Source organism: Oryctolagus cuniculus, chromosome 4 (genome assembly GCF_051225735.1).
Source record: "Oryctolagus cuniculus isolate XC-2025 breed Fujian yellow rabbit chromosome 4, ASM5122573v1, whole genome shotgun sequence".
Lineage (NCBI taxonomy): Eukaryota > Metazoa > Chordata > Mammalia > Lagomorpha > Leporidae > Oryctolagus > Oryctolagus cuniculus.
Window position 1 is genome coordinate 175,335,153 of NC_142870.1, and position 20,075 is coordinate 175,355,227.

At 47.5% G+C, this 20,075-nt stretch overlaps 1 pseudogene; it reads right to left on the minus strand.

The window, feature by feature from the left end:
* Positions 1–10,258: 10,258 nt before the first annotated feature.
* Positions 10,259–11,567, minus strand: LOC149127228 (TIM double twin CX3C motif protein pseudogene; annotated as a pseudogene).
* Positions 11,568–20,075: the final 8,508 nt, after the last annotated feature.

Consider the following 20,075-nt stretch of genomic DNA (forward strand, 5'->3'; position numbering starts at 1 on the left):
ACTATGTTACTTCCTAAAATGTTTTGCCTTAACCTTTTCCTGTGGCTCTACTCAATCTTGTTATTCATCTGTCCATTTACGGTGATGAGATGTCAATAACCCCAGGGTTTTCTGGAACCCTTTCAATGATTATAAAGAGATGTTAGGTATTATCAAATACCAGAAGCTTTCAAAAGGACATCTCGTCTGATGGTTTCTCCGCTCTTCCTGATGGGATGTGAGTTGTTACGAAATGAAATAGAAACTGGGGAGATGTTGAAACAGAGATGAGTGCATAAAGTTGCAATATCCTACAAACTATGTTTAAAATGTATACATTTGAGAGGCCGGCACAGTGGCATAGCAGTAAAGCCACTGCCTGCAGTGCTGGCATCCCATATGGGCACTGGTTTACAGCCCCAGCTGCTCCACTTTCGATCCAGCTCTCCGCTATGGCCTGGGAAAGTGGTAGAAGATGGCCCAGACGCTTGGCCCCTGCACTCATGTGGGAGACCTGGAAGAAGCTCCTGGCTCCTGGCTTTGGATCAGCACAGCTCTGGCCATTGTGGCCATTTGTGGAGTGAAGCAGCGGATGGAAGACTGTCTCTCTCTCTCTCTCTCTCTGCCTCTGCCTCTCTGTAACTCTGCCTTTCAAATACATAAATAAATCTTTTTTAAAAAAGTATACATTTGAGATAGACTGGAGACACCTATAAGCAAGTAGGCCTCATGGCATGAGTAAAATCTACCAAGACTATGCAAAAACCTAACTGGTATTTTTCCTGTGTTAATCAGGAACCCAGTGGACATTGGACCTTCTTGAGGAAGGGGGCCTGATATTGCTAACAAAGTGCTTAAAGTGGCTCAGCAAGTCAGTGCACGACCTGGGATCTGAACGCAGGTCTGTCTGTCTCTGAAGCCCTTTCCTATCCTCCAGGCTTCCTGACCACTCAGAACGCTTTGCAGCACGCCTCTGAGAAGACTTTTCCTGCCATGTCATGGGTGCTCATCTCCTCTGCGACGGATAATTGCACCAACATGATGGAATGCACTGTGGTCTCCACAGTGGTCGTAGAGACCAGAGAGGATTAGATACGACTGCATTTTCTGCGCTATCCCTCCCATTACAAAGTGGATTTAATTCGCTTCCCCTGTTCCCTATAGGGCTGACCTACTAGTGATTGATTGATGCCAAAACTTATTTTTAAAAAACATACACATTCACACATCATTTACAAGAGACTGAGAGCTTCTATAACTTTTTAAAAAAGATTTATTTTATTTATTTGATAGATAGAGTTACGGGGTTAATGGGAGAGATAGAGAAATCTTTCAGCTGCTGTTTCACTTCCCACGTGGCTACAATGGCCAGGGTTGGTCCAGGCCAAAGCCAGGAACCAGGAGCTTTATCTGGTTGGCATATGGGTGCAGGGGCCCAAGTCGCTGCTTTCCCAGGTGCATTAGCAGTGAGCTGGATCAGAAGTGGAGCAGCCGGGACTCAAACAGGCACCTGTATGGGATGCTGACACTGCTGGCAGCAATTTAACCCATTAAGCCCCAATGCTGGCCCTACTATAATCATTTATAGCAGCCAATCCTGTCATTTTTTGAAAAGTGGTGGCCAATCTAGCTCAACAGTGGTTTGGATAGGAAAGGCCATTCTTGGGGTTTCCTGTGCAAAGTCCAAAAAGTTGGTTTCTCATCCAGGGTCTGGTTAGAACAGGAAATGTCTAACCTTAGCAAGAAGACCTGTGGCAGTGCATTTTAGGATTTCCTGGCTCTGTTCTGTGGTTACAGAATCCTGACTCCTGGGCCTCATGCATTCTCCACACGGTGAATGGCACATGCAGGTGCATAAGAGAGTGGGAATGGATCCCATAGAAAGGACTTCATACACCTGGACTAGGGAGGATGGCCAGTCCAACACCAGTAATCAATCTGGCAAAATCAACACACTACAAAAAATATTTTAAGAATGCCTTAGAGGTGGGTGTTTGGCACCAAGGTTAAAATGCCGCTTGAGACAGCCACACTCTGTAATCCCGTAGAGGGGTGCCTGGGTCTGAGTCCCAGGTACAATCCTGCTTCCAGACTTCTGCTAGTCTATACCCTAGGAGGCACAAGGTGATTTCTAAAATAGGTCTCTGCCACCCACGTGAGAGACATGGAGTGAGTTCCTGGCTCCTGGCTGTTGCAGGCATTTGGAGAGTTAACTAGCAGGTAGCTCTCTCTCTCTCTCTCTCTCTCTCTGCCTTTCAAATAAATAAAAACTTTTTTTTCAATGCCTATAATTGCAATACTTGGCCCATAAGGCTGTAGGGGTTCAGGAAGAACTCTGGATCCCAGGACCGTCCACATAGCTTTCCTCTCACTGTGGGCTCTGTCTCCACCATTGGAGGCCCCACGTCTCTGCCCATGTTCCCATAGCTTTCCTGTGTTCATTTTCCTTTCAATTAGTTGGTCTATTGGAAACCTTCTGTTATGACTTGTTTTTCCAAGAGTGGACTAGCCACTCTTGAATATAGGAATTAAACTGTACCAGTAGACAAAATGCAACTAGTTAGCTGAATCATTACAGAATCCTAGGACCAGCCTTGAGCGGGCCTTTGATAAATCTTGGTGATAAGGAGGACCAGCTGGATTCCCATACTTTTGTGACATTTAGGAAAGGACAAGATAGTTAGTGGAGTTGTGTAGTTGGGGAGAATTACAGAATGCTGATCTATGAGTTATTGTTTCTCTGAGGGGCCACGCAGGAGTATTTTTGAAAGTATCATTTATTTTTAATTTGTGATTATAAAAATAACATTTGCTTGTAGAAAACTCAGTCGTATAGAAGGAATAAAGAAGAAAATAAGAACTACCCACATGAGGGTACTTCAGATAGTTCATGGAGAGTCCAATTAAAACATATACTTGTTTTGGTGCAAAAAACTCTTAAACCCATGCATAGTTTTTCCATAGTATGCCTTCCCATGAACTTTTTGAAGACTCCTCATATTTCTACCATCCAGATCCAATCATCGCTAACATTCTGTGTTTTTAATTTCAGATGAATAAAGCATGCAGATATTTTACAATTTGAATAATGCTGTATACAAATGTGTATTGTGGTTATATGTGCATGGACATGCATGTAATTTTGTTTCCCAGCAAAAAATTTTCAAGAGACTGATTAAATTTCTGTCCTATTTCTGCATCATAACAAATGAAAAGATTAAACTCTGCTTACTGTGTCTTGTCTTTTGGTTGGAGATGTGATTTCTTTTTTATTTGAGAGGTAGAGTTACAGACAGAGAGTGGGAGAGACAGACAAGAAAGTCTTTCATCTGCTGTTTCACTCCCCAAATGGTCGCAATGGCCAGAGCTGTGCTGATCTGAAGCCAGGAGCCAGGAGCTTCTTCCGGGTATCCCACATGGGTGCGGGGGCTCAAGCGTCTGGACCATCTTCTACTGCTTTCCCAGGCCACAGTAGAGAGCTGGGTCGGAAGAGGAGCAGCCGGGACTTGAACTGGCACCCACATGGGATGCCAGCGCCACAGGCGGAAGATTAACCTACTGCACCACAGCGCTTGAATGCTTGGAAGCAGGAATGAGCTTGACATAATGAAAGTGGCAAGATTCAGGTCAACCGAAATCTGGGCTATCTCTGGCATTTAATGACTACCTCCCTCTGACATTTCTAGGCCCCTAGCTCTTCACCTCATTGTGGCAAAGTCACAGCCACCTCCATGGACCAGATGCATACTACCATCTACTTAAAGATCAAAACCAGGCACATTTAATATTATTAACTTATTAATAACATGTTAATAATTATTATATTAGTATTAAGTCAGAAACAGGTTCCAGCATTGTAGCACAGTGGAAGTGGATTAAGCTACTGTTTGCAACATCAACATCTCATATCTGAATGCCCATTTGAATCCTGGTTGCTCCATTTCAGATCTAGCTTCCTGTTAATGTGCCTGGGAAGGCAGTAGAAGAAGTGTTTGGGCCCCTGTACCTATGTAGGAGACTTAGATGGAGTTCCTGGTTCCTGGTTCCTGGCTTTGGTCCAACCCAGCCCTGGCTGTTTTGGCCATTTGGGAACAGAATCAGCAGATGAACGATGATGTTTCTGCCTTTCAAAGAAATAAATACATCTTTACGAAAAAAAAAATAGTAGTTATCCTTGTGGGAATGGGGGGAACTGTGATCAGTAGAGCACATGAGAGTGGCTTTTGAGATCATGCTCATGTTGTACTTTTTGATCTGGGAGGAGGCTGCATGGGTGTGTTCAGTTTGCAAAAGTCCAATGAGCTATGCACCTAAGACATGAGCACATCCATATCTATACATTGTACTTTAACAAAGAGGTAAAAATTGTTGCCTGGCTCTAGAAACAAAGCCCTGGATAAGAAGGCAAGCCAAAAATGAGCTCCCTTCCTTTGCAGAGGGGAAAACCAAGTGGTCAAGAAGTCACATCAGGCCGGCACTGCGGCTCACTAGGCTAATCCTCCACCTTGTGGCGCCGGCACACTGGGTTCTAGTCCCAGTCGGGGCGCCAGATTCTGTCCCGGTTGCTCCTCTTCCAGGCCAGCTCTCTGCTGTGGCCAGGGAGTGCAGTGGAGGATGGCCCAAGTACTTGGGCCCTGCACCCCATGGGAGACCAGGATAAGTACCTGGCTCCTGCCATCAGATCAGCTCGGTGCGCCCGCCGCAGCGCACCGGCCACGGCAGCCATTGGAGGGTGAACCAACGGCAAAGGAAGACCTTTCTCTCTGTCTCTCTCTCTCCACTTGTGGGGAGCAACTCGGACTAGACTGTTACTGGAATTAAGACTTATTCTATGCATCTGCTCTCCCACAATATGGCGCTGAGAAGGGAGTAACAACTTCTACGCAGCTGCCTCTTGCCAACTTGACAAGCTATAGGAGCTGCTCCTGATTGGAGGAGAGCAGCGTACTCAGCGTGTGGGTGGCAGAGTTGGGATTGGTGGAAGAGGACTATAAAGGAGGAGAGAGACAACATGCACCAGGAACATCTATCTGAAGGAACACCTGAGCAGCCCCCGAGAGAGCCTGCCGGCGGTGTACCGCTCCCCCGCGGAAGTGGGGAAAGTGGCAGGGGGAACCGCCCTTCCACGGAGGTGGAAGGGACGGTAGCCAACCCGGGAAGAACCAGCAGCAAACCTGGGAAGGGCCGAGCAGACAAAAGAACAGCGCAGGGTCCTGTGTCGTTCCTCCACGACGAGGGGGAGCGACATGCACTGTCCACTCTGTCAATAATAATAATAATAATAATAAAATATAAAAAAAAGAAGTCACATCAGTGAGTCAATGATCAAGCCAGATGTGGTGCCCATGTCTGATTCCAGGGCAGGGTTCTTTCACTGAGTGTGTATAAAGGAATTTAGACCGTGGCCCAAAATTTAGTGATTTAATGACCCATTTCCTCCTGCACATCTGTACTGGTCAGCTTTTGAGCACTACAATGGAATACCGTAGGCAGCTAACTTTCAAAGAGAAAAGATTTCTTCTGCTCACAGTCCTAGAGGCTCCAATTCATCCAGCAGGGCACAGGTATTACTCTGGGGAGGGGCCAACAGTGGATGGCACGCAGTGGAACGAGCCGGGCCAAACTCGGGCTTTTATGACAACTCTCTGGTGAGAACTGCCTTCCAAAGGTGAGCTCTCCCCACCCCTAAAGTCCCCAACACCTCCCAGTAGTACTACTCTGAGGACCAGGCTCCTAACAGTGAGTCTGGGGATGGCTCAGCATCCAGTCACGTCCAAACCCTGGCAGCACCTTTGGCGCTATCTGTTGGATTCACAGGTTTTGGAGGAAATGTGCAGTTGTTACTTCTAGCAGTTTGGCTGCTTACCTGGGGCACATGGAGAGCAGCCTGGCCACTGCTCAGAGCCCCAAATGAAAGAGCCCCAGCTTTGGCTTAATGCTCTACTATCACTTTCTTGAAATTATTAATTGTAAAGAAGGCCAAAGCATTTTCATTTTGCACTGGATCTGACAGAATACATAGCTAGTCCTACAAATAAATGTAGCTTTGTGTAATAAAGGCAGTATGTGCGGCCAGTGTTGTGGTGTGGTAGGTTAAGCTGCCACTTGCAAGGCCAGCATCCCTTATGAGTGCTGGTTCCAGTCCCAGTTTCTCCACTTCAATCCAGCTCCCTGCTAATGCGCCTGGGAAAGCAGCGAGTGACGGCCCAGGTGCTTGGGCCCCTGCCACCCACATAGGAGTTCCTCATGGAATCCTGGGCTCCTGGTTTTGGTCCGGGCCAGCCCAGGTCATTGCAGCCATTGGGGAGTGAACCAGCTGATGGAAGAATCCTTTCTCTCTCTCTCTCTCTCTGCAACTCCACCTTTCAAATAAAAAATTAATTTTTTTAAAAAAGAAGGCAGTATGTGCTTTGATCAAATGAGTAGAGGAATTTGTTATGTAAAGGTAAATCCTATACAATAACAAATCTCTTTTACACCAAGAATAATCTCCTAATTAATTTTGTTACTAACTCTCAAAGAAGAGACAAAACAGAAAGTGCAGTAACAAAAGGATCCTGGGGCAGTGGGGCTGAGGGTCTGGAAAGGAATGGGAGATGACCTGAGCCGGCCCTCATTTTGCAGATGGAGGGAATGAGGTCCAAAGCAGGGCACATCTGCAGAGGAGCTGAGCTACCCACGCAGGTGGACGCCAAGGGAAATCAGTCACCGCAGTGAGATATGTGAAGCTTCAGTGACGTTGGAAACTTCTGGCAAGGCTTCCGGAGCACGTCTTATGCCATCCCATAAAGAGCCTCCAAGCCAGGCCAAAATGTTATAAACTTTGCTTTACGCAGCAGAATCCCTTGCTGGAAAGAAAGCACACAGGAAAACCGATTACATTGTGTGTAAAATAATCACCTTGATGTAGCATCTGCATGTGCGGTTGGAGACTGGAATGGCTGTGGGGACGGCTCTGCCTCTCGCAGGCTGTTGGCGTCGCCTCAGCCCAGCTTGGCGTCTGCCGCACTCAGAGCAGGTGCTGGTGGCAGAGACCATGGCCCGTGTCTGGGCGCATCTCGGCCCACCTCTGAGATGCAGGTGGCTGGGTCCTGCTTAGACCAATGGCAGTTCCGGAGCCAGAGAACATGGAGTGAATTCAGCGTGGTAAGCAGCTGGTGTGGGTCAGGGTTAGGAGCTCCGAACACAGCCTTGTCCTTGGTGTCCACAGCCTAGCTGGGGAGGCAGACCCGGTGACTGCTCCAGGCGGTGATGCAAGGAAGACTTCCTGGAGGAGTCCGGCCAGGAGAGCCGGAGGAAGAAGGGCCCTGGGCAGGGAGTCGTTTCGGAAGATGAGAGGAAGTTAACTAATAAAGCGCCCGGGAAGGGCAAGACTCGGCAGGCGGGGAAGAGAACTCCAGGGCAAAGCGGGTTTCGGACCAGAAGTGACGGCGGACGGCGCGGGGTGGAGAGCCAGGTGACGGGCAGCGGTCGGCAAGGGAAGGAGAGAGTCGGAGCTGGCAGGTTCCATCCTGAGCGAAGACACCGGAGCTCGGCCCCGTGGACGGTGCCACGCGGGCGCCCTCACTGAGGCGGGCAGTGGCGCAGGTGCAGAGGGGCCGTGGGCGCCCAGACGCCCGTGGAACGCGAAGACGGCGCGCTGCCCCCATTTCACGCAGACGCGGTCCGACCCTTCCTGAGGGCAATCCTGGACGTGCGTCGGCGCCAGCTGGAGGCGTGGGTTCGAAGCTCGCGAGGTCTTCAAGCGACCACGCACGTCACTGCTTTTAACCACAGCTAAGGGGACGACAGTGAGGAAGGGAGAAGAGGCCATGATGTTGCCCAGAAGGCGGCCCGCGCTCCGCGGCGCTGAGCCCGCCTCGCCAGGCGCGGCGGAGGAGCCCCGCGCACTCAGAGCAGGTGCTGGTGGCAGAGACCGTGGCCGGGCCCCTGTCTCTCTCTTCCCCGAGGAGGCGCCGCGTCGGCCGGAGCTGCGGGCCGCCAGCCCTCCGTGCGCTCTCCTGAGGAGCGCGGGGAGACCGGGTGGGGCGGGCGCGGGGCGGCGTCAGCGCTGCGGGCAGCAGGCGCTGGGCCGGGGTCCAGGGAGCGCAGCCCGCGTGCCGCGCAGGCCGTGAGGAGGGGCGGCGGCTGCCTCGGTCGAAGCGCGGGACGACGTGGGACCCCAGCGGAGCCGCAGGGCGAGCTGCGGGGGCCGTCGTGGCTGCTGCGCCCGCCCTGGTCAGCGAGGGGCTCTGGGGTGCGCTGGCGAGGGGCGCGGGCTGGGCCCGGGCGGGTGCGGTTTTAGGCTGTGCGGGGCTGCAGCAGAAAGGCTGCTGGTCATCTTCGAGTGCCTTGCCAGGAGGCATTTGAAGCAACTTTAAGGATTTTTTTTTTTTTTTTGACTATTTCATTTGTTTATTTGAGAGGTAGAGTTACAGAGAGAAGCAGAGAGGTCTTCCATCCGCTGGTTCACTCTCCAATTGGCCGCAACGGCCAGAGCTGTGCCAATCGGAAGCCAGGAGCCAGGAGCTTCCGGCTCTGCCATGCAGGTGCAGCGGGCAAGGACTTGGGCCACCTTCTGCTGCTTTCCCAGGCCACAGCAGAGAGCGGGATTGGAAAAGGAGCAGGCGGAATAAGAACCGGCACCCATATGGGATGCCGATGCCGCAGGCGGAGGATTAGCCTTCTATGCTACAGCATAGAATAGTTTTTGACTCCTCCTAAATTATAAGAAGCAAAATCATTATCTGCCAGTGCGTAATACAGAATTTTGAATGGAAGCCTCATTTTACAGTAAACACAGGTACTGGGGGCCTTCATTGCCTTTTTTGGGGGATTAAACCTTATTTATGTTCTCTAACATAACAGCATTCAAAGAATGAACAAACAAGCTATATTATTTCAGCAAGTTCTTAAAAAAAAAGAGTCCTTATCGAAAACGCTAAGGCGGTGCTGGGCACAGCACTGTGTGCTGCGAGGCCCCAGACAACAGTGGGGTCTGGTGATGGGGGGCTCCCTCCCTTCCTTTGCTCTCAGGGGAGGAAGCTTGTCGCAGCCCACGTTGCTGGCTTCTTCCTTGGTGTTGCTATTGCCCGGGAATTATCTGAATAAGGCTCTGCTAATTCGGGGGCTAAGTAAGCAATGCTGTGTGTAGGCTTCCATTCCATTCTGTTACACAAAACTCATGTTTTTCCAAACCCAGTACTTCACGCTCTCATAATTATGTGGTCAACAGTTCATCTTTTACCATTCATTCCTGGATACTGGTATAGATCATGGTCAAAACCCCTTTCCTTTCAGGGGGACACTCACTGCACCTTTATCCTGGTACTCTGGAGACGGGAGCTCTGCTTCCCACTCCTTGTGTGACGTCGCTTCTCCTGGGTTTGCAGTGTGTAAGAATCTACAAGCTGGTGGGCAGGAAGGAGTATCCACCAGGAGTCCTTCGAAGGTCTTTCCCAGACTACTCCCCCTCCCAACTCCACATCTTAAATCAGTTTCATGCCCTTGTATATAACACAAAACTGGGCAAACCAAAGGCCCAGAAACACATTTTCCCCTTTTAACATTCGTGACCTCATGAATTTTGTGTTACAGTGTATGGAAACAGCGTGGTGATGCCTCTGCCAAACAGGAGGCTGGCAATGCACAGAAGCCCCCTCCTCAGACTGCACCAGACCTCAGGCAAATGAGAGGAACCCACCGCCTGCAGGTGCCCTTGGGTAAGAAAAACCTGCTGTTTTGGAGGCTCCGACTCGGGACAAGGATGACCCTACTGCCAGCACACACGCTTGCCACATGAAATTCAAGCTCCGACCAAGATTTTAGCGCTAGTCTTTTTTTCCATTTCACTTCCAAGGATTGAAATATAGAAGAGTCGAGCCGGCACCGCGGCTCACTAGGCTAATCCTCCGCCTTGCGGCGCCGGCACACCGGGTTCTAGTCCCGGTCGGGGCACCAGATTCTGTCCCGGTTGCCCCTCTTCCAGGCCAGCTCTCTGCTGTGGCCAGGGAGTGCAGTGGAGGATGGCCCAAATGCTTGGGCCCTGCACCCCATAGGAGACCAGGAGAAGTACCTGGCTCCTGCCATCAGACCAGCGCGGTGCGCCGGCTGCAGCGCACTGGCCACGGCGACCATTGGAGGGTGAACCAACGGCAAAGGAAGACCTTTCTCTCTGTCTCTCTCTCTCACTGTCCACTCTGCCTGTCAAAAAATAAAAAAAAAGAAATATAGAAATATAGACGAGTCAGCACCCAGAGGCAGGTGACATCTGCTTTAAGTTTGTCTTCCTTAACGTCATTCATAAAAGACTGAAGTTCCCATTCCTTTTGAAAAGCAGATTCCTTCCCTGAGCCCTGATGGCCGCTGGCAGATTGGATTTCCCAGTGGATGAGAGCGGCTCCTTCATTTTCTTGGTCATGGTTGGGATGAGGGGCATGGGGTCATCCACACACTGGTGACACAGCTGTCCAGCTGCCGCTTCACCTGTAACCCTTATTCCCTGTGTCTGTTACATCCTTGGCTTTGTCATTGCAATGCAAGGTGCGCTGGGCCAGGCGGTCCTGGAAGCTCAGCTCGCTTGTCACCAAGGCCTGGGCCTGAGCCAGGGGCACATGGCAGCGCTGGATGTACTGGTGCACCTGCTGCATGGTCGCCCGGCTGTCCTCACGGCAGCCAGCGCCGCACTGGAACATGAGGCCCTGCGTCTGTGCATGTTCCCCCTCTCCAGATTCCTCACCGTGGAGTCTGCCACCTCCTGCACCCAGAGCTGCTGCTGCTCCACCCTGGCGACCCCGCGCTGCGCCCATGTGGACTCCACTTCATCGTCTTAATCCTTTCTTCTGGGGCGGATAACGCGAGACTGAGGCTGCACCTTGAGAAGCCAGCGATATTGGCAAGAGAGAACTTTGTCTTGTCACCCTGCGCTGAAAGTGCTCAGCTTCAGGACTTGGGATTTCCAGCACGAGACCACGGAGCCTGAAGCAGGTGCACTGGGCTGGAAGTGGTGGGAAAGAAGAAGCCAGGGAAGCCGCAGGGCACGGGTGCCCCAGACCCAGGCGAGCACACCTGATGCGGAGGGGGAGCTGTCGAAGGTCCAAGCCGAGTTCTGCGATCAGTGTCTTTACATTTGCCTTCTTCAGCGAGACTGGGCGCCTCCTGCGGGACGTCCAGTGCTTCCAGGCCTCACAGACAATCGCAGACTGCGTTGACCTCTGTGACCCAGGCACTGATAAAGTGATGCAGGTGGTTCCCCAAAACACTGAAAGAAATTGGTCTTGGGCCTGAACCATGTAAGGTCCCTGCCTGTGGACATGGCTGGGTAGAGCGTCTCCTCTCACCAGCGGTCACAAGGACGAGCTGCAGCCCACGGTGAGTAAGTTCTGCTGATAAACGCTTTGTGCTGACCACCTGGCACTTCTTTCTTTGGAATCCCAGGCTCCTGGGGACTCCCATGTGGGAACTCCCCAGCCACTGCTTTCGGGGCAACTCCAGCCATGGGTTCTATGGGATAAAACAGATGTTGAGTCCTGTCCTTGGTCAGGAGTGCATGAAACAATGGGAACCATACACTGTCCTTCACTCACCATCGACCGTGTGCTGAACCCCATGCTAGGTGTGTAGCTTGACCAGATGAGCCATAGCAGGTGCCTGGACGAGAACCCAGGTCTCAGGGCTGCTGTTTCAGATCTCTCCACTGACTTGTACCGTAGTGCCCAATCTGTACAATCCAGTATGCAGGTGTGTCTACCTTTGAAGAGAGAAATGCTGTAAGACCCCAAGAATGACTGTTGGATGGAGGAGTTTCAGGCAGGTGTTAGTAGTGGGACTTTGCCTGCTTTCTGCAAATGGTGCCAACTAGGGAGGCACCCTGCCTGAGTTAAGGATGTGGTGCAGGATGTGGCTGTTGGGGAGGTTCAAGGAAATGAGCAGGGAACAGCCTGACTTGATACCTGGCATAATGGTGATTGACGGTTGAGACGTATGAGCTGTGGAGGTCTCCCACTGCAGACCTGAGGCACAGCCTCCCAAGCTCTGTCTCCTTTCACATGCAGCACTTGCCGCTGAGTTAGCCTGCAGGCATGCAGCGTCCTTGGGAACTCTCTGGATACCCTGGGGTGGAGGCCTTCCCTTTGGAGTGGATTTGTCTGGCTCTGCAGAGACAAAGGGTTCACCAGGTCCTGGACAGCACTGCTCGTCTAAAGTTTTTTTTTTTTTTTTCTGTAAAGTAAAATTTTACTAATTATGTTGGAAGGGGAGTAAGATTAGTGTAGAAGTAAGAAATTTTCTAAAATAATAGTTTATGAATAAAATATGCATTAGAGAACTAAAATTTTATTTTTAAAAAGATTTTATTTATTTATTTGAGAGAGAGTTACAGACAGTGAGAGTGAGAGAGAGAAAGGTCTTCCCTCCATTGGTTCACTCCCCAAATGGCCACAACGGCTGGAGCTGCACCGATCTGAAGGCAGGAGCCAGGAGCTTCCTCCGGTCTCCCACATGGGTGCAGGGGCCCAAGGATTTGAGCCATCTTCTACTGCTTTTCCCATTAGCAGAGAGCTGGATCAGAAGAGGAGCAGCCAGGACTAGAACCGGTGCCCATATGGGATCCGGTGCTGCAGGCCAGGGCTTTAACCCTCTGTGCCACAGCGCTGGCCCCAGAAAACTAAAATTTTGTTTATGCTATCACTGGATCAGAAAATTTACATAAACCTGTATTAACATGTTTCTATCTTGATTCACTCATTCAACAAGTATTGTTGAGAATTTATAAGACATTGTCTTTAATGGTAGAGATATGAAAATGAAACAAAACAACATAAACATAAGACACAATATAAGTACAAGACTATGATAGATATAAATTATTGAAAAAGAAGTTATGATGAGGTTTACCTGTTTTTTAAAAGCTACAAATTATTGAAACGGAATTATTGAATAAACTTAACAAAGTGTAGATGCTGGCCGGCGCCGTGGCTCAATAGGCTAATCCTCCGCCTTGTGGCGCCGGCACACCGGGTTCTAGTCCCGGTCGGGGCGCCGGATTCTGTCCTGGTTGCCCCTCTTCCAGGCCAGCTCTCTGCTGTGGCCCCGGGAGTGCAGTGGAGGATGGCCCAGGTGCTTGGGCCCTGCACCCGCATGGGAGACCAGGAGAAGCACCTGGCTCCTGGCTTCAGATCAGCGCACTGCGCCGGCTGTGGCGGCCATTGGAGGGTGAACCAAAGGCAAAGGAAGACCTTTCTCTCTATCTCTTTCTCTCTCACTGTCCACTCTGCCTGTCAAAAAAAAAAAGTGTAGATGCTTATATTTTAGATAATTTTCCATGTATTTTATTTATTTATTTTTTTGCCTTTTAGATGCTTTATTACTTGTCACAGAAAAGGAAGAACATGTAGTATTTGTTATTTAGGGACTGGCTCATTACAAAAGTGTGATGTTTTCCAGTTTCATCCATTTTGTTGCAAATGACTGGATTTTAGTTTGTTTTTTTTTTTTTTTTTACTGCTATATAGTATTCCGTTGTGTTTATATCCCATAATTTCTTAGCCAGTCTTCAATTGACAGGCATTTTGGTTGATTCCATATCTTAGCTATTGTGAATTCAGCTGCAAAAAACATGGGGGTACAAATAACTTTGTCATATGCTAATTCCATTTCCCTTGGGTAAATTCCCAGGAGTGAGATGGTTCAGTCATATGGTAGGGCTATATTCAGATTTCTGAGGTATCTCCATACTGTCTTCCACAGTGGCTTTACAGTTTGCATTCCCATCAACAATGGATTAGGGAACCTTTTTCCCCACATTCTCACCAGCATTTGTTGTTTGTTGATTTCTGTATGAAAGCCTGTCCAACTGGGGTGAGGTGAAACCTCATTGTGGTTTTGATTGGCATTTCCCTGATGGCTAGTGATCCTGAACATTTTTTCATGTGTCTGTTGGCCATTTGGATTTTCTCTTTTGAAGAATGCCTGTTGAAGTCCTCTGCACATTTCTTTTTCTTTCTTTCTTTTTTTTTTTTTTTTTGGACAGGCAGAATTAGACAGTGAGAGAGAGAGAGAGAGAGACAGACAGAAAGGTCTTCCTTCTGTTGGTTCACCGCCCAATGGCCGCTGCGGCCGGTGCACTGCGCTGATCCGAAGCCAGGAGCCAGGTGCTTCCTTCTGGTCTCCCACGTGGGCGCAGGGCCCAAACACTTGGGCCATCCTCCACTGCCTTTCCGGGCCACAGCAGAGAGCTGGACTAGAAGAGGAGCAACCAGGACAGAATCCGGTGCCCCAACCGGGACTAGAACCCAGGGTGCCAGTGTCGCAGGTGGAGGATTAGCCCAGTGAGCCGCAGCGCTGGCCTTGAAGAATGCCTGTTGAAGTCCTTTGCACATTTCTTAACTGGGTTGTTTGCTTTGTTGTTGAGTTTCAAGAGCTCTTCTTAGATTCTGGCTATTAATTCTTTATCAGTTGCATAGATTGCACATAATTTCTCCCATTCTGTCGGTTGCCTCTTCACTTTGCTGAGTGTTTCTCTTGTCGTGCAGAAACTCCTCAATTTCATTGAATCCCGGTTGTCAATATTGGCTTTGATGGTCTCTGCCTTTGGGGCCTATTCCAAGAACTCTGCCTATGCCACTGTTTTGCAGGGTTCTCCAATGTCCTCTAATATATCGGGTCGTAGATTTGGGTCTTTATTCCATTTTGAGTGGATGTTTGTGTAAGGTGTAAGGAAGAGGTCTTGCTTCATATTTCTGCATGTGGAGATCCAGTTTTCCCAGAGACTGTCCTTGCTCCAGGGATTGATTTTCTAAGTTTGTTGTAGATGCTTGGATTGATTTATGGCGTTTCTGTTTTGTTCCATTGGTCTATCCATCTGTTTTTGAACCAGTTCCAGGCTGTTTTGATTATAATTGCACTTTGATTATAGTTGAAATCTGATATTGTGGTGCTTCTAGCTTTGTTTTTGTTGTATAAGATTGCTTTAGCTCTTCCAGATGTCCCATGTTTCCTTATGAATTTCAGCATCCTTTTTTCTGTATCTGAGAAGAATGTCCTTGACATTGTGATTGGTATCCCATTGAATCTGTAAATTGCTTTTGGTAGTATGGACATTTTGATGATACTGATTCTCCTAAACCATGAACATGGAATATTCCATTTTGTTGTGTCATATTCTGTTTCTTTCTTTAATGTTTTGTATTCTCATCATAGAGATCCTTGACATCCTTGGTTAAATTTAATCTAAGGTATTTTTTTTTGTAACTACTGTGACTGGCATTGATCTTAGAAGTTCTTTCTCAGCTATGGCCTTGTCTGTGTTACAAAGACTATTGATTTTTGTGTGCTGATTTTATATCCTGACACTTTACCAAACTCTTCTATGAGTTCCATTAGTTTCGTAGTGGAGGCTTTTGGATCCCCTATGTATAGAATCAGATCATCTGCAAATAGGGACAGTTTGACTTCCTCCTTCCCAATTTTGCTCCTTTGATTTCTTTTTCTTACCTAATGGCTATGGCTAAAACTTCCTGGACTATACTGAATAGCCATAGTGAGAGTGGGCATCCTTGTCTGATTCCAGAACCCAGTGGGAATGCTTCCAACTTTTCCCATTCAATAGGACACTGGCCATAGGTTTGTCATAAATTGTCTTGATTGTGTTGAGGAATGTTCCTTCCATCCCCAATTTGCTTAAAGTTTTCATCAGAAAAGGATGTTGTATTTTATCAAATGCTTTCTCTGCATCTATTGAGACAATCCAGTGATTTTTTCTTCAATTTGTTAATTTGATGTATCACATTGATTGATTTGTGAATGTTGAGCCACCCCTGCATACCAGGGATAAATCCCAGTAGATATGGGTGAATGATCTTTCTGATGTGTTGTTGGATTTGATGGGCCAGAATTTTATTGAGGATTTTTGCATCAATGTTCATCAGGGAAATTGGTCTGTAGTTCTCTTTCTCGGTTGCATCTTTTTCATGTTTAGCGATTGAGATGATGCTGGCTTCATTAGAAGGAGTTTGGGAGGGGCCGACGCTGTGGCGCAGCAGGTTAATGCCCTGGCCTGAAGTGCTGGCATCCCATATGGGGGCTGGTTTGAGACCTGGCTGCTCCACTTCCCATCCAGCTCTCTGCTATGGCCTGGGAAAGCCGTAGAAGATGACCCAAGTCCTTGGGCCTCTGCACCTGCGTGGGAGACCCAGAAGAAGCTCCTGGCTCCTGGCTTTGTATCAGCGCAGCTCCGGCCGTTGCAGCCATCTGGAGAGTGAACCATCGGATGGAAGACTTTACTCTCTCTGCCTCTCCCCTCTCTGTGTAACTCTGACTTTGAAATAAAATAAAGTAAATAAATAAAGGAGTTTGGGAGGATTCTCTCCCTTTCAATTGTTTTGAGAAGCTTGAGAAGAATTGGGAGTTAGTTCTTCTTTAAATGTCTGGTAGAATTCAACAATGAAGTCATCTGGTCCTGGTCTTTTTCTTTGTTGGGAGGGTCTTTTTATTACTGATTAGGTTTTCTGTCTTCAAGGCTCAGTTTAGGTTGTATGTGTCCAGGAATCTGTCCGTTTCTTCTAGGCTTCCCAGTTTGTCTGAATATAGCTGTTTGTAGTAATTTCTGATGATTCTTTTTATTTCTGTGATGTCTGTTGTTAGATTTTGTTTTTCATCTCTAATGTTATTGATTTCAGTTTTCTTTCTCATTTTTTTTTGTTAGTTGGGCCATGGTGTGTCAATTTTGTTTATTTTTTCAAAAAAACAGCTCTTCATTTTGCTGATCATTTATATTCTTTATTTTTTTGCTTCAATTTTGTTGATTTCTTCTCTAATTTTTATTATTTCTTTTCTCCTGCTAGTTTTGGATTTGGTCTGGTGGTGTTTTTCTAGGTCCTTGAAATGCATTGATAGCTCATTTATTTGGTGCCTTTCCCATTTCTTGATATAGGTATCAATCGCTATAAACTTTCCTCGTAACACTGCTTTTGCTCTATCCCCTAAGTTTTGATATGTTGTATTGTTGTCTTCGTGTTTCCAGAAATTTTTTGACTTCTGTGTTGATTTCTTGTATGACACCCTGTCCATTCAGGAGCACGTTTTTCAGTCTCCATGTGTTTTCATGTTCTAGAGATTCTTGAGTTGTTGATTTCCTGCTTCATTCTTTTGTGGTCAGAGAAGATGCATGGTGTGATTTTGATTGTTTTGAATTTACTGAGACTTGGCTTATAGCCTAGCATGTGGTCAGTCCTAGAGAAAGTTCCATGCGCTGGTGAGAGGAATGTGTATTCTGCAACAGTAGGATGAGAAGTTCTGTAGATATGTGTTGGGACCATTTGGTCTATGGTGTCGATTATATCTGTAGTTTCCTTGCTGATTTTCTGTGTGGTTGATCTGTCCATTGCTGAAAGTGGAGTATTGAAGTCCCCTGTTACTATTGTATTGGAGTCTATGTCTCCCTTTAGATCCATTAACAATTACTTTAAATAGCTGGGTGTCCCGTAATTAGGTGCATATACATTTATAATAGTCACATCATCCTGTTGAATTGATCGCTTATTCATTACATAGTGCCCCTCTTTGTCTCTCTTTACAGTTTTTGTGTTAAAGTCTATTGTGTCTGATATTAGGATGGCTGCACCAGCTCTTTTTTGGTTTCTGTTAGCATGGAATATCTTTTTCCATTCTTTAGCTTTCAGTCTGTATCCTTTTTTGTTGGTGAGATGTATTTCTTGTAGGCAACAAATAGATGGGTTTTGTTTTTTAACCCATTCAGCCAGACTGTGTCTTTTAACTGGAGTGTGATTTACATTTACATTCAAAGTGACTCTTGATAAGTAACAACTTGGCTCTGCCATTTTTCTATAATTAGTCCTTTTCTTTACTTTTGATTTCCTTTGTACTTTTACTGGGAGATTTTCTGCCTTCGCCTTCTTTCATAGTGATGGCCGTATTTCTGTGTTTCCGTGTTTACACACCCTTAAGCATCTTTCGTAAAGCTGGATGAGTGATGACAAATTCTTTCAGTTTCTGTTTGTTGTGGAGGGTCTTTATTTCACCTTCATTCATAAGTGAGAGCTTTGCAGGTTATAGTATTCTAGGTTGAAGGGTTTCTGATGAGAAGTCAGCTCTAAGTCTAATTGGAGATCCCCTGAAAGTAATCTGGCATTTCTCTCATGCATGTTTAGAATCTTTTCTTTTTGTTTTACTGTGGAGAGTTTGAGCACAATGTGATTGTGAGGATCTTTTCTGGTCATGTCTATTAGGAGTTCTGTGTGCTTCCTTACTTGGACTTCCCTTTCCTTCTCTAAATTAAGAAAGTTCTGTAATTCTGTCACTAAAAAGGCCTTCTAGTCCTTTCTCTCTTTCCATGCTTACTGGAACTCCTAAGATATGTATGTTGATCATTTGATAGTATCCCATAAATCTCCAACTCTTTTTTAGTTTCTAATTTCTTCTTCTTTTTGTCTGGCTATAAAATTTCCAGAGATTTGTCTTCCAGCTCAGTTATTCTTTCTTCTGCCTCACCAAATCTGTTCTTAAGGCTTTGCATTGCATTTTTATTTGTTCTTGAATTCTTCATTATTTCATTTTGATCTCTCTTTAAAATTTGAATTTCACTGGAAAAATCTTCATTCTTGTCATGTATGGATTTCTTCAATTCATTGATTTTCTTCTGATTACTTCTAAGTAATCCTATGATCAGTTTTTGGATTCCATTTCTGGCATTTTGTCAATCTCTTCATCTTCACATTCCAATATTGACATGCTGTGTTCCTTTGGGGGTGTCATATTGTCTTCCTTATTCTTGTTTCTTGAATTGCTGCATTTATTAGTAGGCATCTGTGGAGATTGTTGGTTGTTGTTTTTTTTCCCCTGTGATGGGTTAGTGGAGTGTCCTCTCAGTGAATACCCAGACTCATGTGCTGGGTGTGGCCAGGGAGCTCTGTCTGGTATTCCAATATGAGGGCAGTGTCCAAGGTAACACCCAAGTTGGGTGTGGTACGTTTTTTTTTAATCAGAGGGGAGGCGTCCAAATCCTGGGTGCTAGCCCCAGTGGGTACTATATTCATCTGCACTGCCACCAGAACCACACAAAGGATACTTCCAGTCCTTGTTCTGAGCCCAGATCCTGCAGCCATGGCTCTCACCAGGGAATCAGGGAGCCCTCACTCCCACAGTGACTGCCCAAAGTCCCAGTCACACCCTGTGTCCTCCCATGCAGCCACAGTGTTTTCACAGTCCCAGCACACAAGGCTCCTACAGTTACGAGCACCCAGCCCCTGTCAGATCTCCCAGCCAGACTCAGGCATCTCCTCCTGGCTGATGCTGTGTGTGTGGACATAGCTGGCACAGCTATTACGTATGTCCAAAGTGGTGCCTGCCGTCTCTCAGGCAGTTACAGGATGCTGGTGCTGGGTGGTCAGGGAAAGAGAAACATGCCCCTCTTTTCCCTCTAGGTTGGGATGTACACTGCGCCCCACAGTGCTCCAAGTTGGACTCATGCCAGGCTCTTCCCTCAGCTTTGTCTCCAGTGGCTTGGGCTGCTGCAGTCTGGTCTCACCTCACTCTCCAAAGCTGGTGCTGAGGCTCTTGGCTGCTGGGTCCTGAGTTGTGCACATCCACACGCTCCATGCAGGTCCACAGTGTCCCTTCAATTTGCATGATGTCTCCTCTAGAGTTTTCTCCCTGACTTTTCTGCGAGATTGCACGCTCTCCACTGCTAGAGAAGTAATCTCCCTCCCTCTTCCACCACCTTGTGCCACCATCCTGAGGTCCTGCTGTTCTATTGTTCACCAGTGCTGTTTTCTACCAGGGCCTGGGGCAGAGAGCTTACTTCCACATGGCACTTGTCAGTCCCAGATCCGGAGAGCAGGGTTTTTCTGGCATGCTTGACTGCCTGCCTCTCTCACTCAGCCCTTAACAAGTATCTAGGACTCACACCCTTGGGAGCCTCACACTGCAGGGCCCACCTAGGACAGCCTCTGAAGTCGTCTTTGTTTCTGGCTCCTGGGAATTTGCCTTTCTTGTCTGCTGGGTACTGAAGAAAAGCCTTGCTAAGCTTTGAGCATTCCTGCATGTACCCATCTACTGTCTGGTCCTCGCCCAATGCTGGACTTGTTTGGAACCAGACATTC